This window comes from Macaca mulatta, chromosome 6 (assembly GCF_049350105.2).
Source record: "Macaca mulatta isolate MMU2019108-1 chromosome 6, T2T-MMU8v2.0, whole genome shotgun sequence".
Lineage (NCBI taxonomy): Eukaryota > Metazoa > Chordata > Mammalia > Primates > Cercopithecidae > Macaca > Macaca mulatta.
This window is the reverse complement of record NC_133411.1, coordinates 463,306-479,915: the sequence shown is the minus strand read 5'-3', so window position 1 is coordinate 479,915 and position 16,610 is coordinate 463,306.

Sequence of the window (16,610 nt, the reverse complement as noted above, 5' to 3'; positions counted from 1 at the left end):
TTCTGGGAGCCCCATCGCCGGGGGTGCAGGCACCCCCCGCGATCGGGCTCCCAGCCGCCACCCCCGGCCCGCCCCCCTGGCTTCTGGGAGCCCCATCGCCGGGGGTGCAGGCACCCCCCGCGATCGGGCTCCCAGCCGCCACCCCCGGCCCGCCCCCCTGGCTTCTGGGAGCCCCATCGCCGGGGGTGCAGGCACCCCCCGCGATCGGGCTCCCAGCCGCCACCCCCGGCCCGCCCCCCTGGCTTCTGGGAGCCCCATCGCCGGGGGTGCAGGCACCCCCCGCGATCGGGCTCCCAGCCGCCACCCCCGGCCCGCCCCCCTGGCTTCTGGGAGCCCCATCGCCGGGGGTGCAGGCACCCCCCGCGATCGGGCTCCCAGCCGCCACCCCCGGCCCGCCCCCCTGGCTTCTGGGAGCCCCATCGCCGGGGGTGCAGGCACCCCCCGCGATCGGGCTCCCAGCCGCCACCCCCGGCCCGCCCCCCTGGCTTCTGGGAGCCCCATCGCCGGGGGTGCAGGCACCCCCCGCGATCGGGCTCCCAGCCGCCACCCCCGGCCCGCCCCCCTGGCTTCTGGGAGCCCCATCGCCGGGGGTGCAGGCACCCCCCGCGATCGGGCTCCCAGCCGCCACCCCCGGCCCGCCCCCCTGGCTTCTGGGAGCCCCATCGCCGGGGGTGCAGGCACCCCCCGCGATCGGGCTCCCAGCCGCCACCCCCGGCCCGCCCCCCTGGCTTCTGGGAGCCCCATCGCCGGGGGTGCAGGCACCCCCCGCGATCGGGCTCCCAGCCGCCACCCCCGGCCCGCCCCCCTGGCTTCTGGGAGCCCCATCGCCGGGGGTGCAGGCACCCCCCGCGATCGGGCTCCCAGCCGCCACCCCCGGCCCGCCCCCCTGGCTTCTGGGAGCCCCATCGCCGGGGGTGCAGGCACCCCCCGCGATCGGGCTCCCAGCCGCCACCCCCGGCCCGCCCCCCTGGCTTCTGGGAGCCCCATCGCCGGGGGTGCAGGCACCCCCCGCGATCGGGCTCCCAGCCGCCACCCCCGGCCCGCCCCCCTGGCTTCTGGGAGCCCCATCGCCGGGGGTGCAGGCACCCCCCGCGATCGGGCTCCCAGCCGCCACGCCCGGCCCGCCCCCCTGGCTTCTGGGAGCCCCATCGCCGGGGGTGCAGGCACCCCCCGCGATCGGGCTCCCAGCCGCCACGCCCGGCCCGCCCCCCTGGCTTCTGGGAGCCCCATCGCCGGGGGTGCAGGCACCCCCCGCGATCGGGCTCCCAGCCGCCACCCCCGGCCCGCCCCCCTGGCTTCTGGGAGCCCCATCGCCGGGGGTGCAGGCACCCCCCGCGATCGGGCTCCCAGCCGCCACCCCCGGCCCGCCCCCCTGGCTTCTGGGAGCCCCATCGCCGGGGGTGCAGGCACCCCCCGCGATCGGGCTCCCAGCCGCCACCCCCGGCCCGCCCCCCTGGCTTCTGGGAGCCCCATCGCCGGGGGTGCAGGCACCCCCCGCGATCGGGCTCCCAGCCGCCACCCCCGGCCCGCCCCCCTGGCTTCTGGGAGCCCCATCGCCGGGGGTGCAGGCACCCCCCGCGATCGGGCTCCCAGCCGCCACCCCCGGCCCGCCCCCCTGGCTTCTGGGAGCCCCATCGCCGGGGGTGCAGGCACCCCCCGCGATCGGGCTCCCAGCCGCCACCCCCGGCCCGCCCCCCTGGCTTCTGGGAGCCCCATCGCCGGGGGTGCAGGCACCCCCCGCGATCGGGCTCCCAGCCGCCACCCCCGGCCCGCCCCCCTGGCTTCTGGGAGCCCCATCGCCGGGGGTGCAGGCACCCCCCGCGATCGGGCTCCCAGCCGCCACCCCCGGCCCGCCCCCCTGGCTTCTGGGAGCCCCATCGCCGGGGGTGCAGGCACCCCCCGCGATCGGGCTCCCAGCCGCCACCCCCGGCCCGCCCCCCTGGCTTCTGGGAGCCCCATCGCCGGGGGTGCAGGCACCCCCCGCGATCGGGCTCCCAGCCGCCACCCCCGGCCCGCCCCCCTGGCTTCTGGGAGCCCCATCGCCGGGGGTGCAGGCACCCCCCGCGATCGGGCTCCCAGCCGCCACCCCCGGCCCGCCCCCCTGGCTTCTGGGAGCCCCATCGCCGGGGGTGCAGGCACCCCCCGCGATCGGGCTCCCAGCCGCCACCCCCGGCCCGCCCCCCTGGCTTCTGGGAGCCCCATCGCCGGGGGTGCAGGCACCCCCCGCGATCGGGCTCCCAGCCGCCACCCCCGGCCCGCCCCCCTGGCTTCTGGGAGCCCCATCGCCGGGGGTGCAGGCACCCCCCGCGATCGGGCTCCCAGCCGCCACCCCCGGCCCGCCCCCCTGGCTTCTGGGAGCCCCATCGCCGGGGGTGCAGGCACCCCCCGCGATCGGGCTCCCAGCCGCCACCCCCGGCCCGCCCCCCTGGCTTCTGGGAGCCCCATCGCCGGGGGTGCAGGCACCCCCCGCGATCGGGCTCCCAGCCGCCACCCCCGGCCCGCCCCCCTGGCTTCTGGGAGCCTTGTGGACCCCCAGCCTCTTTCTCATATTCTGAGTAATATCATCTCCCCATCGGAAAATTTTCAACCCCTTCTCAGACGATTGTACACCCCCAGTGTGCACACCCTCAGAGGGAGTAACCCCCTCTTTATTAGGAGTCACATCAGCCTCTTCCTCCCTTAATATTCAGAACAGTATCCCACCGTTGTTTCTACTTCCAGTGAAACTGATTGTCATATCCTCCTCTCCCAAGCAGAAGTTGGAAACTCTGTCACGGGGGGTGTACACCGTTGTGATATAGAAATTAACATCGTCCTCTCCCGGGTTTACATCAGGAGCAAGTCTATTAATCATTAATATTAATAATTATATTAATATTAATAATAATTATTGATATTAATGATCACAATAAAGAGAGTAAAAATGAATACTGGTTTAAAAGGTTAACCATTTGTATTCATAATTATTAGTAATATCACTATTAATAATAATATGATATTAGCAATTAATGTGACTTAAATCAATACCCAGTGATGCTGGGAATACAATAATGATTAGTATTAGGAACTAATAATATTATTTGATGGCATTAATATTAATAATTAATTGAAAGCAGGCATAATCATGTATTGAAAATCATTATCCATAATTAATAATGGTATCTTATGAATTTTTAGTATCATTGATAATGATTAAAATCGATCATTGATGATTAATAATCATATTATTATTCCTCATTCCACAGGAAGTGTAAACCTACTTGTGATGCTGTTCTTAATAACCAGGGTCGGAAAGCAGGACTTTAGTTTTAATATCGCAGTAGGTGTACACTCAGCACGTGACACTGATCCTAATATGAACGGGGGTAGAGTATCACATGACTCCAATTATAGCAATGGATGGATAGCTACGTGGTAATATTGCTCCTAATATTCCCGGAAGAAGCCTTTGCTATTTGTCCGAATATGGCACTGAGGGGACAGTTTCTCTGAGATATAGTTCCTAGTATACGGAGTTGGAGAGGATGATAATAATTCACAGGATGTGTGCTCCCGCCCAGTGATATTGTAATTACTATCCTGGGAGGGAGAGGATGATATTGCACTCTGTACAGCAGGAGGCGTACACCCAGTCTGGGATATTGTTCTTAATATCCATGGAGGGGACAGGCTGATATTACTCGCAATGTGGCACAGGCTGGACATTCACCCTGTTTCATCCTGCTCAATATTCCAAGGCCGAGAGACAGATATTAATCTCAGTATCACAGACACTGGACAACCACTTGTGATACTCTTCCAAATATCCAGATCAGGTTGCCAGGAGTCACCCCCGGACGGCCCCCCTGACTTCTGGGAGCCCCATCGCGAGGGGGTCAGGCACCCCCCGCGATCGGGCTCCCAGCCGCCAACCCAGGCCGGCCCCCCTGGCTTCTGGGAGCCCCATCGCCGGGGGGTCAGGCACGCCCCCCGATCGGGCTCCCAGCCGCCACCCCCGGCCCGCCCCCCTGGCATCTGGGAGCCCCATCGCCGGGGGGTCAGGCACCCCCCGCGATCGGGCTCCCAGCCGCCACCCCCGGCCCGCCCCCCTGGCTTCTGGGAGCCCCATCGCCGGGGGGTCAGGCACGCCCCCCGATCGGGCTCCCAGCCGCCACCCCCGGCCCGCCCCCCTGGCTTCTGGGAGCCCCATCGCCGGGGGTGCAGGCACCCCCCGCGATCGGGCTCCCAGCCGCCACCCCCGGCCCGCCCCCCTGGCTTCTGGGAGCCCCATCGCCGGGGGTGCAGGCACCCCCCGCGATCGGGCTCCCAGCCGCCACCCCCGGCCCGCCCCCCTGGCTTCTGGGAGCCCCATCGCCGGGGGTGCAGGCACCCCCCGCGATCGGGCTCCCAGCCGCCACCCCCGGCCCGCCCCCCTGGCTTCTGGGAGCCCCATCGCCGGGGGTGCAGGCACCCCCCGCGATCGGGCTCCCAGCCGCCACCCCCGGCCCGCCCCCCTGGCTTCTGGGAGCCTTGTGGACCCCCAGCCTCTTTCTCATATTCTGAGTAATATCATCTCCCCATCGGAAAATTTTCAACCCCTTCTCAGACGATTGTACACCCCCAGTGTGCACACCCTCAGAGGGAGTAACCCCCTCTTTATTAGGAGTCACATCAGCCTCTTCCTCCCTTAATATTCAGAACAGTATCCCACCGTTGTTTCTACTTCCAGTGAAACTGATTGTCATATCCTCCTCTCCCAAGCAGAAGTTGGAAACTCTGTCACGGGGGGTGTACACCGTTGTGATATAGAAATTAACATCGTCCTCTCCCGGGTTTACATCAGGAGCAAGTCTATTAATCATTAATATTAATAATTATATTAATATTAATAATAATTATTGATATTAATGATCACAATAAAGAGAGTAAAAATGAATACTGGTTTAAAAGGTTAACCATTTGTATTCATAATTATTAGTAATATCACTATTAATAATAATATTATGATATTAGCAATTAATGTGACTTAAATCAATACCCAGTGATGCTGGGAATACAATAATGATTAGTATTAGGAACTAATAATATTATTTGATGGCATTAATATTAATAATTAATTGAAAGCAGGCATAATCATGTATTGAAAATCATTATCCATAATTAATAATGGTATCTTATGAATTTTTAGTATCATTGATAATGATTAAAATCGATCATTGATGATTAATAATCATATTATTATTCCTCATTCCACAGGAAGTGTAAACCTACTTGTGATGCTGTTCTTAATAACCAGGGTCGGAAAGCAGGACTTTAGTTTTAATATCGCAGTAGGTGTACACTCAGCACGTGACACTGATCCTAATATGAACGGGGGTAGAGTATCACATGACTCCAATTATAGCAATGGATGGATAGCTACGTGGTAATATTGCTCCTAATATTCCCGGAAGAAGCCTTTGCTATTTGTCCGAATATGGCACTGAGGGGACAGTTTCTCTGAGATATAGTTCCTAGTATACGGAGTTGGAGAGGATGATAATAATTCACAGGATGTGTGCTCCCGCCCAGTGATATTGTAATTACTATCCTGGGAGGGAGAGGATGATATTGCACTCTGTACAGCAGGAGGCGTACACCCAGTCTGGGATATTGTTCTTAATATCCATGGAGGGGACAGGCTGATATTACTCGCAATGTGGCACAGGCTGGACATTCACCCTGTTTCATCCTGCTCAATATTCCAAGGCCGAGAGACAGATATTAATCTCAGTATCACAGACACTGGACAACCACTTGTGATACTCTTCCAAATATCCAGATCAGGTTGCCAGGAGTCACCCCCGGACGGCCCCCCTGACTTCTGGGAGCCCCATCGCGAGGGGGTCAGGCACCCCCCGCGATCGGGCTCCCAGCCGCCAACCCAGGCCGGCCCCCCTGGCTTCTGGGAGCCCCATCGCCGGGGGGTCAGGCACGCCCCCCGATCGGGCTCCCAGCCGCCACCCCCGGCCCGCCCCCCTGGCATCTGGGAGCCCCATCGCCGGGGGGTCAGGCACCCCCCGCGATCGGGCTCCCAGCCGCCACCCCCGGCCCGCCCCCCTGGCTTCTGGGAGCCCCATCGCCGGGGGGTCAGGCACGCCCCCCGATCGGGCTCCCAGCCGCCACCCCCGGCCCGCCCCCCTGGCTTCTGGGAGCCCCATCGCCGGGGGTGCAGGCACCCCCCGCGATCGGGCTCCCAGCCGCCACCCCCGGCCCGCCCCCCTGGCTTCTGGGAGCCCCATCGCCGGGGGTGCAGGCACCCCCCGCGATCGGGCTCCCAGCCGCCACCCCCGGCCCGCCCCCCTGGCTTCTGGGAGCCCCATCGCCGGGGGTGCAGGCACCCCCCGCGATCGGGCTCCCAGCCGCCACCCCCGGCCCGCCCCCCTGGCTTCTGGGAGCCCCATCGCCGGGGGTGCAGGCACCCCCCGCGATCGGGCTCCCAGCCGCCACCCCCGGCCCGCCCCCCTGGCTTCTGGGAGCCCCATCGCCGGGGGTGCAGGCACCCCCCGCGATCGGGCTCCCAGCCGCCACCCCCGGCCCGCCCCCCTGGCTTCTGGGAGCCCCATCGCCGGGGGTGCAGGCACCCCCCGCGATCGGGCTCCCAGCCGCCACCCCCGGCCCGCCCCCCTGGCTTCTGGGAGCCCCATCGCCGGGGGTGCAGGCACCCCCCGCGATCGGGCTCCCAGCCGCCACCCCCGGCCCGCCCCCCTGGCTTCTGGGAGCCCCATCGCCGGGGGTGCAGGCACCCCCCGCGATCGGGCTCCCAGCCGCCACCCCCGGCCCGCCCCCCTGGCTTCTGGGAGCCCCATCGCCGGGGGTGCAGGCACCCCCCGCGATCGGGCTCCCAGCCGCCACCCCCGGCCCGCCCCCCTGGCTTCTGGGAGCCCCATCGCCGGGGGTGCAGGCACCCCCCGCGATCGGGCTCCCAGCCGCCACCCCCGGCCCGCCCCCCTGGCTTCTGGGAGCCCCATCGCCGGGGGTGCAGGCACCCCCCGCGATCGGGCTCCCAGCCGCCACCCCCGGCCCGCCCCCCTGGCTTCTGGGAGCCCCATCGCCGGGGGTGCAGGCACCCCCCGCGATCGGGCTCCCAGCCGCCACCCCCGGCCCGCCCCCCTGGCTTCTGGGAGCCCCATCGCCGGGGGTGCAGGCACCCCCCGCGATCGGGCTCCCAGCCGCCACCCCCGGCCCGCCCCCCTGGCTTCTGGGAGCCCCATCGCCGGGGGTGCAGGCACCCCCCGCGATCGGGCTCCCAGCCGCCACCCCCGGCCCGCCCCCCTGGCTTCTGGGAGCCCCATCGCCGGGGGTGCAGGCACCCCCCGCGATCGGGCTCCCAGCCGCCACCCCCGGCCCGCCCCCCTGGCTTCTGGGAGCCCCATCGCCGGGGGTGCAGGCACCCCCCGCGATCGGGCTCCCAGCCGCCACCCCCGGCCCGCCCCCCTGGCTTCTGGGAGCCCCATCGCCGGGGGTGCAGGCACCCCCCGCGATCGGGCTCCCAGCCGCCACCCCCGGCCCGCCCCCCTGGCTTCTGGGAGCCCCATCGCCGGGGGTGCAGGCACCCCCCGCGATCGGGCTCCCAGCCGCCACCCCCGGCCCGCCCCCCTGGCTTCTGGGAGCCCCATCGCCGGGGGTGCAGGCACCCCCCGCGATCGGGCTCCCAGCCGCCACCCCCGGCCCGCCCCCCTGGCTTCTGGGAGCCCCATCGCCGGGGGTGCAGGCACCCCCCGCGATCGGGCTCCCAGCCGCCACCCCCGGCCCGCCCCCCTGGCTTCTGGGAGCCCCATCGCCGGGGGTGCAGGCACCCCCCGCGATCGGGCTCCCAGCCGCCACCCCCGGCCCGCCCCCCTGGCTTCTGGGAGCCCCATCGCCGGGGGTGCAGGCACCCCCCGCGATCGGGCTCCCAGCCGCCACCCCCGGCCCGCCCCCCTGGCTTCTGGGAGCCCCATCGCCGGGGGTGCAGGCACCCCCCGCGATCGGGCTCCCAGCCGCCACCCCCGGCCCGCCCCCCTGGCTTCTGGGAGCCCCATCGCCGGGGGTGCAGGCACCCCCCGCGATCGGGCTCCCAGCCGCCACCCCCGGCCCGCCCCCCTGGCTTCTGGGAGCCCCATCGCCGGGGGTGCAGGCACCCCCCGCGATCGGGCTCCCAGCCGCCACCCCCGGCCCGCCCCCCTGGCTTCTGGGAGCCCCATCGCCGGGGGTGCAGGCACCCCCCGCGATCGGGCTCCCAGCCGCCACCCCCGGCCCGCCCCCCTGGCTTCTGGGAGCCCCATCGCCGGGGGTGCAGGCACCCCCCGCGATCGGGCTCCCAGCCGCCACCCCCGGCCCGCCCCCCTGGCTTCTGGGAGCCCCATCGCCGGGGGTGCAGGCACCCCCCGCGATCGGGCTCCCAGCCGCCACCCCCGGCCCGCCCCCCTGGCTTCTGGGAGCCCCATCGCCGGGGGTGCAGGCACCCCCCGCGATCGGGCTCCCAGCCGCCACCCCCGGCCCGCCCCCCTGGCTTCTGGGAGCCCCATCGCCGGGGGTGCAGGCACCCCCCGCGATCGGGCTCCCAGCCGCCACCCCCGGCCCGCCCCCCTGGCTTCTGGGAGCCCCATCGCCGGGGGTGCAGGCACCCCCCGCGATCGGGCTCCCAGCCGCCACCCCCGGCCCGCCCCCCTGGCTTCTGGGAGCCCCATCGCCGGGGGTGCAGGCACCCCCCGCGATCGGGCTCCCAGCCGCCACCCCCGGCCCGCCCCCCTGGCTTCTGGGAGCCCCATCGCCGGGGGTGCAGGCACCCCCCGCGATCGGGCTCCCAGCCGCCACCCCCGGCCCGCCCCCCTGGCTTCTGGGAGCCCCATCGCCGGGGGTGCAGGCACCCCCCGCGATCGGGCTCCCAGCCGCCACCCCCGGCCCGCCCCCCTGGCTTCTGGGAGCCCCATCGCCGGGGGTGCAGGCACCCCCCGCGATCGGGCTCCCAGCCGCCACCCCCGGCCCGCCCCCCTGGCTTCTGGGAGCCCCATCGCCGGGGGTGCAGGCACCCCCCGCGATCGGGCTCCCAGCCGCCACCCCCGGCCCGCCCCCCTGGCTTCTGGGAGCCCCATCGCCGGGGGTGCAGGCACCCCCCGCGATCGGGCTCCCAGCCGCCACCCCCGGCCCGCCCCCCTGGCTTCTGGGAGCCCCATCGCCGGGGGTGCAGGCACCCCCCGCGATCGGGCTCCCAGCCGCCACCCCCGGCCCGCCCCCCTGGCTTCTGGGAGCCCCATCGCCGGGGGTGCAGGCACCCCCCGCGATCGGGCTCCCAGCCGCCACCCCCGGCCCGCCCCCCTGGCTTCTGGGAGCCCCATCGCCGGGGGTGCAGGCACCCCCCGCGATCGGGCTCCCAGCCGCCACCCCCGGCCCGCCCCCCTGGCTTCTGGGAGCCCCATCGCCGGGGGTGCAGGCACCCCCCGCGATCGGGCTCCCAGCCGCCACCCCCGGCCCGCCCCCCTGGCTTCTGGGAGCCCCATCGCCGGGGGTGCAGGCACCCCCCGCGATCGGGCTCCCAGCCGCCACCCCCGGCCCGCCCCCCTGGCTTCTGGGAGCCCCATCGCCGGGGGTGCAGGCACCCCCCGCGATCGGGCTCCCAGCCGCCACCCCCGGCCCGCCCCCCTGGCTTCTGGGAGCCCCATCGCCGGGGGTGCAGGCACCCCCCGCGATCGGGCTCCCAGCCGCCACCCCCGGCCCGCCCCCCTGGCTTCTGGGAGCCCCATCGCCGGGGGTGCAGGCACCCCCCGCGATCGGGCTCCCAGCCGCCACCCCCGGCCCGCCCCCCTGGCTTCTGGGAGCCCCATCGCCGGGGGTGCAGGCACCCCCCGCGATCGGGCTCCCAGCCGCCACCCCCGGCCCGCCCCCCTGGCTTCTGGGAGCCCCATCGCCGGGGGTGCAGGCACCCCCCGCGATCGGGCTCCCAGCCGCCACCCCCGGCCCGCCCCCCTGGCTTCTGGGAGCCCCATCGCCGGGGGTGCAGGCACCCCCCGCGATCGGGCTCCCAGCCGCCACCCCCGGCCCGCCCCCCTGGCTTCTGGGAGCCCCATCGCCGGGGGTGCAGGCACCCCCCGCGATCGGGCTCCCAGCCGCCACCCCCGGCCCGCCCCCCTGGCTTCTGGGAGCCCCATCGCCGGGGGTGCAGGCACCCCCCGCGATCGGGCTCCCAGCCGCCACCCCCGGCCCGCCCCCCTGGCTTCTGGGAGCCCCATCGCCGGGGGTGCAGGCACCCCCCGCGATCGGGCTCCCAGCCGCCACCCCCGGCCCGCCCCCCTGGCTTCTGGGAGCCCCATCGCCGGGGGTGCAGGCACCCCCCGCGATCGGGCTCCCAGCCGCCACCCCCGGCCCGCCCCCCTGGCTTCTGGGAGCCCCATCGCCGGGGGTGCAGGCACCCCCCGCGATCGGGCTCCCAGCCGCCACCCCCGGCCCGCCCCCCTGGCTTCTGGGAGCCCCATCGCCGGGGGTGCAGGCACCCCCCGCGATCGGGCTCCCAGCCGCCACCCCCGGCCCGCCCCCCTGGCTTCTGGGAGCCCCATCGCCGGGGGTGCAGGCACCCCCCGCGATCGGGCTCCCAGCCGCCACCCCCGGCCCGCCCCCCTGGCTTCTGGGAGCCCCATCGCCGGGGGTGCAGGCACCCCCCGCGATCGGGCTCCCAGCCGCCACCCCCGGCCCGCCCCCCTGGCTTCTGGGAGCCCCATCGCCGGGGGTGCAGGCACCCCCCGCGATCGGGCTCCCAGCCGCCACCCCCGGCCCGCCCCCCTGGCTTCTGGGAGCCCCATCGCCGGGGGTGCAGGCACCCCCCGCGATCGGGCTCCCAGCCGCCACCCCCGGCCCGCCCCCCTGGCTTCTGGGAGCCCCATCGCCGGGGGTGCAGGCACCCCCCGCGATCGGGCTCCCAGCCGCCACCCCCGGCCCGCCCCCCTGGCTTCTGGGAGCCCCATCGCCGGGGGTGCAGGCACCCCCCGCGATCGGGCTCCCAGCCGCCACCCCCGGCCCGCCCCCCTGGCTTCTGGGAGCCCCATCGCCGGGGGTGCAGGCACCCCCCGCGATCGGGCTCCCAGCCGCCACCCCCGGCCCGCCCCCCTGGCTTCTGGGAGCCCCATCGCCGGGGGTGCAGGCACCCCCCGCGATCGGGCTCCCAGCCGCCACCCCCGGCCCGCCCCCCTGGCTTCTGGGAGCCCCATCGCCGGGGGTGCAGGCACCCCCCGCGATCGGGCTCCCAGCCGCCACCCCCGGCCCGCCCCCCTGGCTTCTGGGAGCCCCATCGCCGGGGGTGCAGGCACCCCCCGCGATCGGGCTCCCAGCCGCCACCCCCGGCCCGCCCCCCTGGCTTCTGGGAGCCCCATCGCCGGGGGTGCAGGCACCCCCCGCGATCGGGCTCCCAGCCGCCACCCCCGGCCCGCCCCCCTGGCTTCTGGGAGCCCCATCGCCGGGGGTGCAGGCACCCCCCGCGATCGGGCTCCCAGCCGCCACCCCCGGCCCGCCCCCCTGGCTTCTGGGAGCCCCATCGCCGGGGGTGCAGGCACCCCCCGCGATCGGGCTCCCAGCCGCCACCCCCGGCCCGCCCCCCTGGCTTCTGGGAGCCCCATCGCCGGGGGTGCAGGCACCCCCCGCGATCGGGCTCCCAGCCGCCACCCCCGGCCCGCCCCCCTGGCTTCTGGGAGCCCCATCGCCGGGGGTGCAGGCACCCCCCGCGATCGGGCTCCCAGCCGCCACCCCCGGCCCGCCCCCCTGGCTTCTGGGAGCCCCATCGCCGGGGGTGCAGGCACCCCCCGCGATCGGGCTCCCAGCCGCCACCCCCGGCCCGCCCCCCTGGCTTCTGGGAGCCCCATCGCCGGGGGTGCAGGCACCCCCCGCGATCGGGCTCCCAGCCGCCACCCCCGGCCCGCCCCCCTGGCTTCTGGGAGCCTTGTGGACCCCCAGCCTCTTTCTCATATTCTGAGTAATATCATCTCCCCATCGGAAAATTTTCAACCCCTTCTCAGACGATTGTACACCCCCAGTGTGCACACCCTCAGAGGGAGTAACCCCCTCTTTATTAGGAGTCACATCAGCCTCTTCCTCCCTTAATATTCAGAACAGTATCCCACCGTTGTTTCTACTTCCAGTGAAACTGATTGTCATATCCTCCTCTCCCAAGCAGAAGTTGGAAACTCTGTCACGGGGGGTGTACACCGTTGTGATATAGAAATTAACATCGTCCTCTCCCGGGTTTACATCAGGAGCAAGTCTATTAATCATTAATATTAATAATTATATTAATATTAATAATAATTATTGATATTAATGATCACAATAAAGAGAGTAAAAATGAATACTGGTTTAAAAGGTTAACCATTTGTATTCATAATTATTAGTAATATCACTATTAATAATAATATTATGATATTAGCAATTAATGTGACTTAAATCAATACCCAGTGATGCTGGGAATACAATAATGATTAGTATTAGGAACTAATAATATTATTTGATGGCATTAATATTAATAATTAATTGAAAGCAGGCATAATCATGTATTGAAAATCATTATCCATAATTAATAATGGTATCTTATGAATTTTTAGTATCATTGATAATTATTAAAATCGATCATTGATGATTAATAATCATATTATTATTCCTCATTCCACAGGAAGTGTAAACCTACTTGTGATGCTGTTCTTAATAACCAGGGTCGGAAAGCAGGACTTTAGTTTTAATATCGCAGTAGGTGTACACTCAGCACGTGACACTGATCCTAATATGAACGGGGGTAGAGTATCACATGACTCCAATTATAGCAATGGATGGATAGCTACGTGGTAATATTGCTCCTAATATTCCCGGAAGAAGCCTTTGCTATTTGTCCGAATATGGCACTGAGGGGACAGTTTCTCTGAGATATAGTTCCTAGTATACGGAGTTGGAGAGGATGATAATAATTCACAGGATGTGTGCTCCCGCCCAGTGATATTGTAATTACTATCCTGGGAGGGAGAGGATGATATTGCACTCTGTACAGCAGGAGGCGTACACCCAGTCTGGGATATTGTTCTTAATATCCATGGAGGGGACAGGCTGATATTACTCGCAATGTGGCACAGGCTGGACATTCACCCTGTTTCATCCTGCTCAATATTCCAAGGCCGAGAGACAGATATTAATCTCAGTATCACAGACACTGGACAACCACTTGTGATACTCTTCCAAATATCCAGATCAGGTTGCCAGGAGTCACCCCCGGACGGCCCCCCTGACTTCTGGGAGCCCCATCGCGAGGGGGTCAGGCACCCCCCGCGATCGGGCTCCCAGCCGCCAACCCAGGCCGGCCCCCCTGGCTTCTGGGAGCCCCATCGCCGGGGGGTCAGGCACGCCCCCCGATCGGGCTCCCAGCCGCCACCCCCGGCCCGCCCCCCTGGCATCTGGGAGCCCCATCGCCGGGGGGTCAGGCACCCCCCGCGATCGGGCTCCCAGCCGCCACCCCCGGCCCGCCCCCCTGGCTTCTGGGAGCCCCATCGCCGGGGGGTCAGGCACGCCCCCCGATCGGGCTCCCAGCCGCCACCCCCGGCCCGCCCCCCTGGCTTCTGGGAGCCCCATCGCCGGGGGTGCAGGCACGCCCCCCGATCGGGCTCCCAGCCGCCACCCCCGGCCCGCCCCCCTGGCTTCTGGGAGCCCCATCGCCGGGGGTGCAGGCACCCCCCGCGATCGGGCTCCCAGCCGCCACCCCCGGCCCGCCCCCCTGGCTTCTGGGAGCCCCATCGCCGGGGGTGCAGGCACCCCCCGCGATCGGGCTCCCAGCCGCCACCCCCGGCCCGCCCCCCTGGCTTCTGGGAGCCCCATCGCCGGGGGTGCAGGCACCCCCCGCGATCGGGCTCCCAGCCGCCACCCCCGGCCCGCCCCCCTGGCTTCTGGGAGCCCCATCGCCGGGGGTGCAGGCACCCCCCGCGATCGGGCTCCCAGCCGCCACCCCCGGCCCGCCCCCCTGGCTTCTGGGAGCCCCATCGCCGGGGGTGCAGGCACCCCCCGCGATCGGGCTCCCAGCCGCCACCCCCGGCCCGCCCCCCTGGCTTCTGGGAGCCCCATCGCCGGGGGTGCAGGCACCCCCCGCGATCGGGCTCCCAGCCGCCACCCCCGGCCCGCCCCCCTGGCTTCTGGGAGCCCCATCGCCGGGGGTGCAGGCACCCCCCGCGATCGGGCTCCCAGCCGCCACCCCCGGCCCGCCCCCCTGGCTTCTGGGAGCCCCATCGCCGGGGGTGCAGGCACCCCCCGCGATCGGGCTCCCAGCCGCCACCCCCGGCCCGCCCCCCTGGCTTCTGGGAGCCCCATCGCCGGGGGTGCAGGCACCCCCCGCGATCGGGCTCCCAGCCGCCACCCCCGGCCCGCCCCCCTGGCTTCTGGGAGCCCCATCGCCGGGGGTGCAGGCACCCCCCGCGATCGGGCTCCCAGCCGCCACCCCCGGCCCGCCCCCCTGGCTTCTGGGAGCCCCATCGCCGGGGGTGCAGGCACCCCCCGCGATCGGGCTCCCAGCCGCCACCCCCGGCCCGCCCCCCTGGCTTCTGGGAGCCCCATCGCCGGGGGTGCAGGCACCCCCCGCGATCGGGCTCCCAGCCGCCACCCCCGGCCCGCCCCCCTGGCTTCTGGGAGCCCCATCGCCGGGGGTGCAGGCACCCCCCGCGATCGGGCTCCCAGCCGCCACCCCCGGCCCGCCCCCCTGGCTTCTGGGAGCCCCATCGCCGGGGGTGCAGGCACCCCCCGCGATCGGGCTCCCAGCCGCCACCCCCGGCCCGCCCCCCTGGCTTCTGGGAGCCCCATCGCCGGGGGTGCAGGCACCCCCCGCGATCGGGCTCCCAGCCGCCACCCCCGGCCCGCCCCCCTGGCTTCTGGGAGCCCCATCGCCGGGGGTGCAGGCACCCCCCGCGATCGGGCTCCCAGCCGCCACCCCCGGCCCGCCCCCCTGGCTTCTGGGAGCCCCATCGCCGGGGGTGCAGGCACCCCCCGCGATCGGGCTCCCAGCCGCCACCCCCGGCCCGCCCCCCTGGCTTCTGGGAGCCCCATCGCCGGGGGTGCAGGCACCCCCCGCGATCGGGCTCCCAGCCGCCACCCCCGGCCCGCCCCCCTGGCTTCTGGGAGCCCCATCGCCGGGGGTGCAGGCACCCCCCGCGATCGGGCTCCCAGCCGCCACCCCCGGCCCGCCCCCCTGGCTTCTGGGAGCCCCATCGCCGGGGGTGCAGGCACCCCCCGCGATCGGGCTCCCAGCCGCCACCCCCGGCCCGCCCCCCTGGCTTCTGGGAGCCCCATCGCCGGGGGTGCAGGCACCCCCCGCGATCGGGCTCCCAGCCGCCACCCCCGGCCCGCCCCCCTGGCTTCTGGGAGCCCCATCGCCGGGGGTGCAGGCACCCCCCGCGATCGGGCTCCCAGCCGCCACCCCCGGCCCGCCCCCCTGGCTTCTGGGAGCCCCATCGCCGGGGGTGCAGGCACCCCCCGCGATCGGGCTCCCAGCCGCCACCCCCGGCCCGCCCCCCTGGCTTCTGGGAGCCCCATCGCCGGGGGTGCAGGCACCCCCCGCGATCGGGCTCCCAGCCGCCACCCCCGGCCCGCCCCCCTGGCTTCTGGGAGCCCCATCGCCGGGGGTGCAGGCACCCCCCGCGATCGGGCTCCCAGCCGCCACCCCCGGCCCGCCCCCCTGGCTTCTGGGAGCCCCATCGCCGGGGGTGCAGGCACCCCCCGCGATCGGGCTCCCAGCCGCCACCCCCGGCCCGCCCCCCTGGCTTCTGGGAGCCCCATCGCCGGGGGTGCAGGCACCCCCCGCGATCGGGCTCCCAGCCGCCACCCCCGGCCCGCCCCCCTGGCTTCTGGGAGCCCCATCGCCGGGGGTGCAGGCACCCCCCGCGATCGGGCTCCCAGCCGCCACCCCCGGCCCGCCCCCCTGGCTTCTGGGAGCCCCATCGCCGGGGGTGCAGGCACCCCCCGCGATCGGGCTCCCAGCCGCCACCCCCGGCCCGCCCCCCTGGCTTCTGGGAGCCCCATCGCCGGGGGTGCAGGCACCCCCCGCGATCGGGCTCCCAGCCGCCACCCCCGGCCCGCCCCCCTGGCTTCTGGGAGCCCCATCGCCGGGGGTGCAGGCACCCCCCGCGATCGGGCTCCCAGCCGCCACCCCCGGCCCGCCCCCCTGGCTTCTGGGAGCCCCATCGCCGGGGGTGCAGGCACCCCCCGCGATCGGGCTCCCAGCCGCCACCCCCGGCCCGCCCCCCTGGCTTCTGGGAGCCCCATCGCCGGGGGTGCAGGCACCCCCCGCGATCGGGCTCCCAGCCGCCACCCCCGGCCCGCCCCCCTGGCTTCTGGGAGCCCCATCGCCGGGGGTGCAGGCACCCCCCGCGATCGGGCTCCCAGCCGCCACCCCCGGCCCGCCCCCCTGGCTTCTGGGAGCCCCATCGCCGGGGGTGCAGGCACCCCCCGCGATCGGGCTCCCAGCCGCCACCCCCGGCCCGCCCCCCTGGCTTCTGGGAGCCCCATCGCCGGGGGTGCAGGCACCCCCCGCGATCGGGCTCCCAGCCGCCACCCCCGGCCCGCCCCCCTGGCTTCTGGGAGCCCCATCGCCGGGGGTGCAGGCA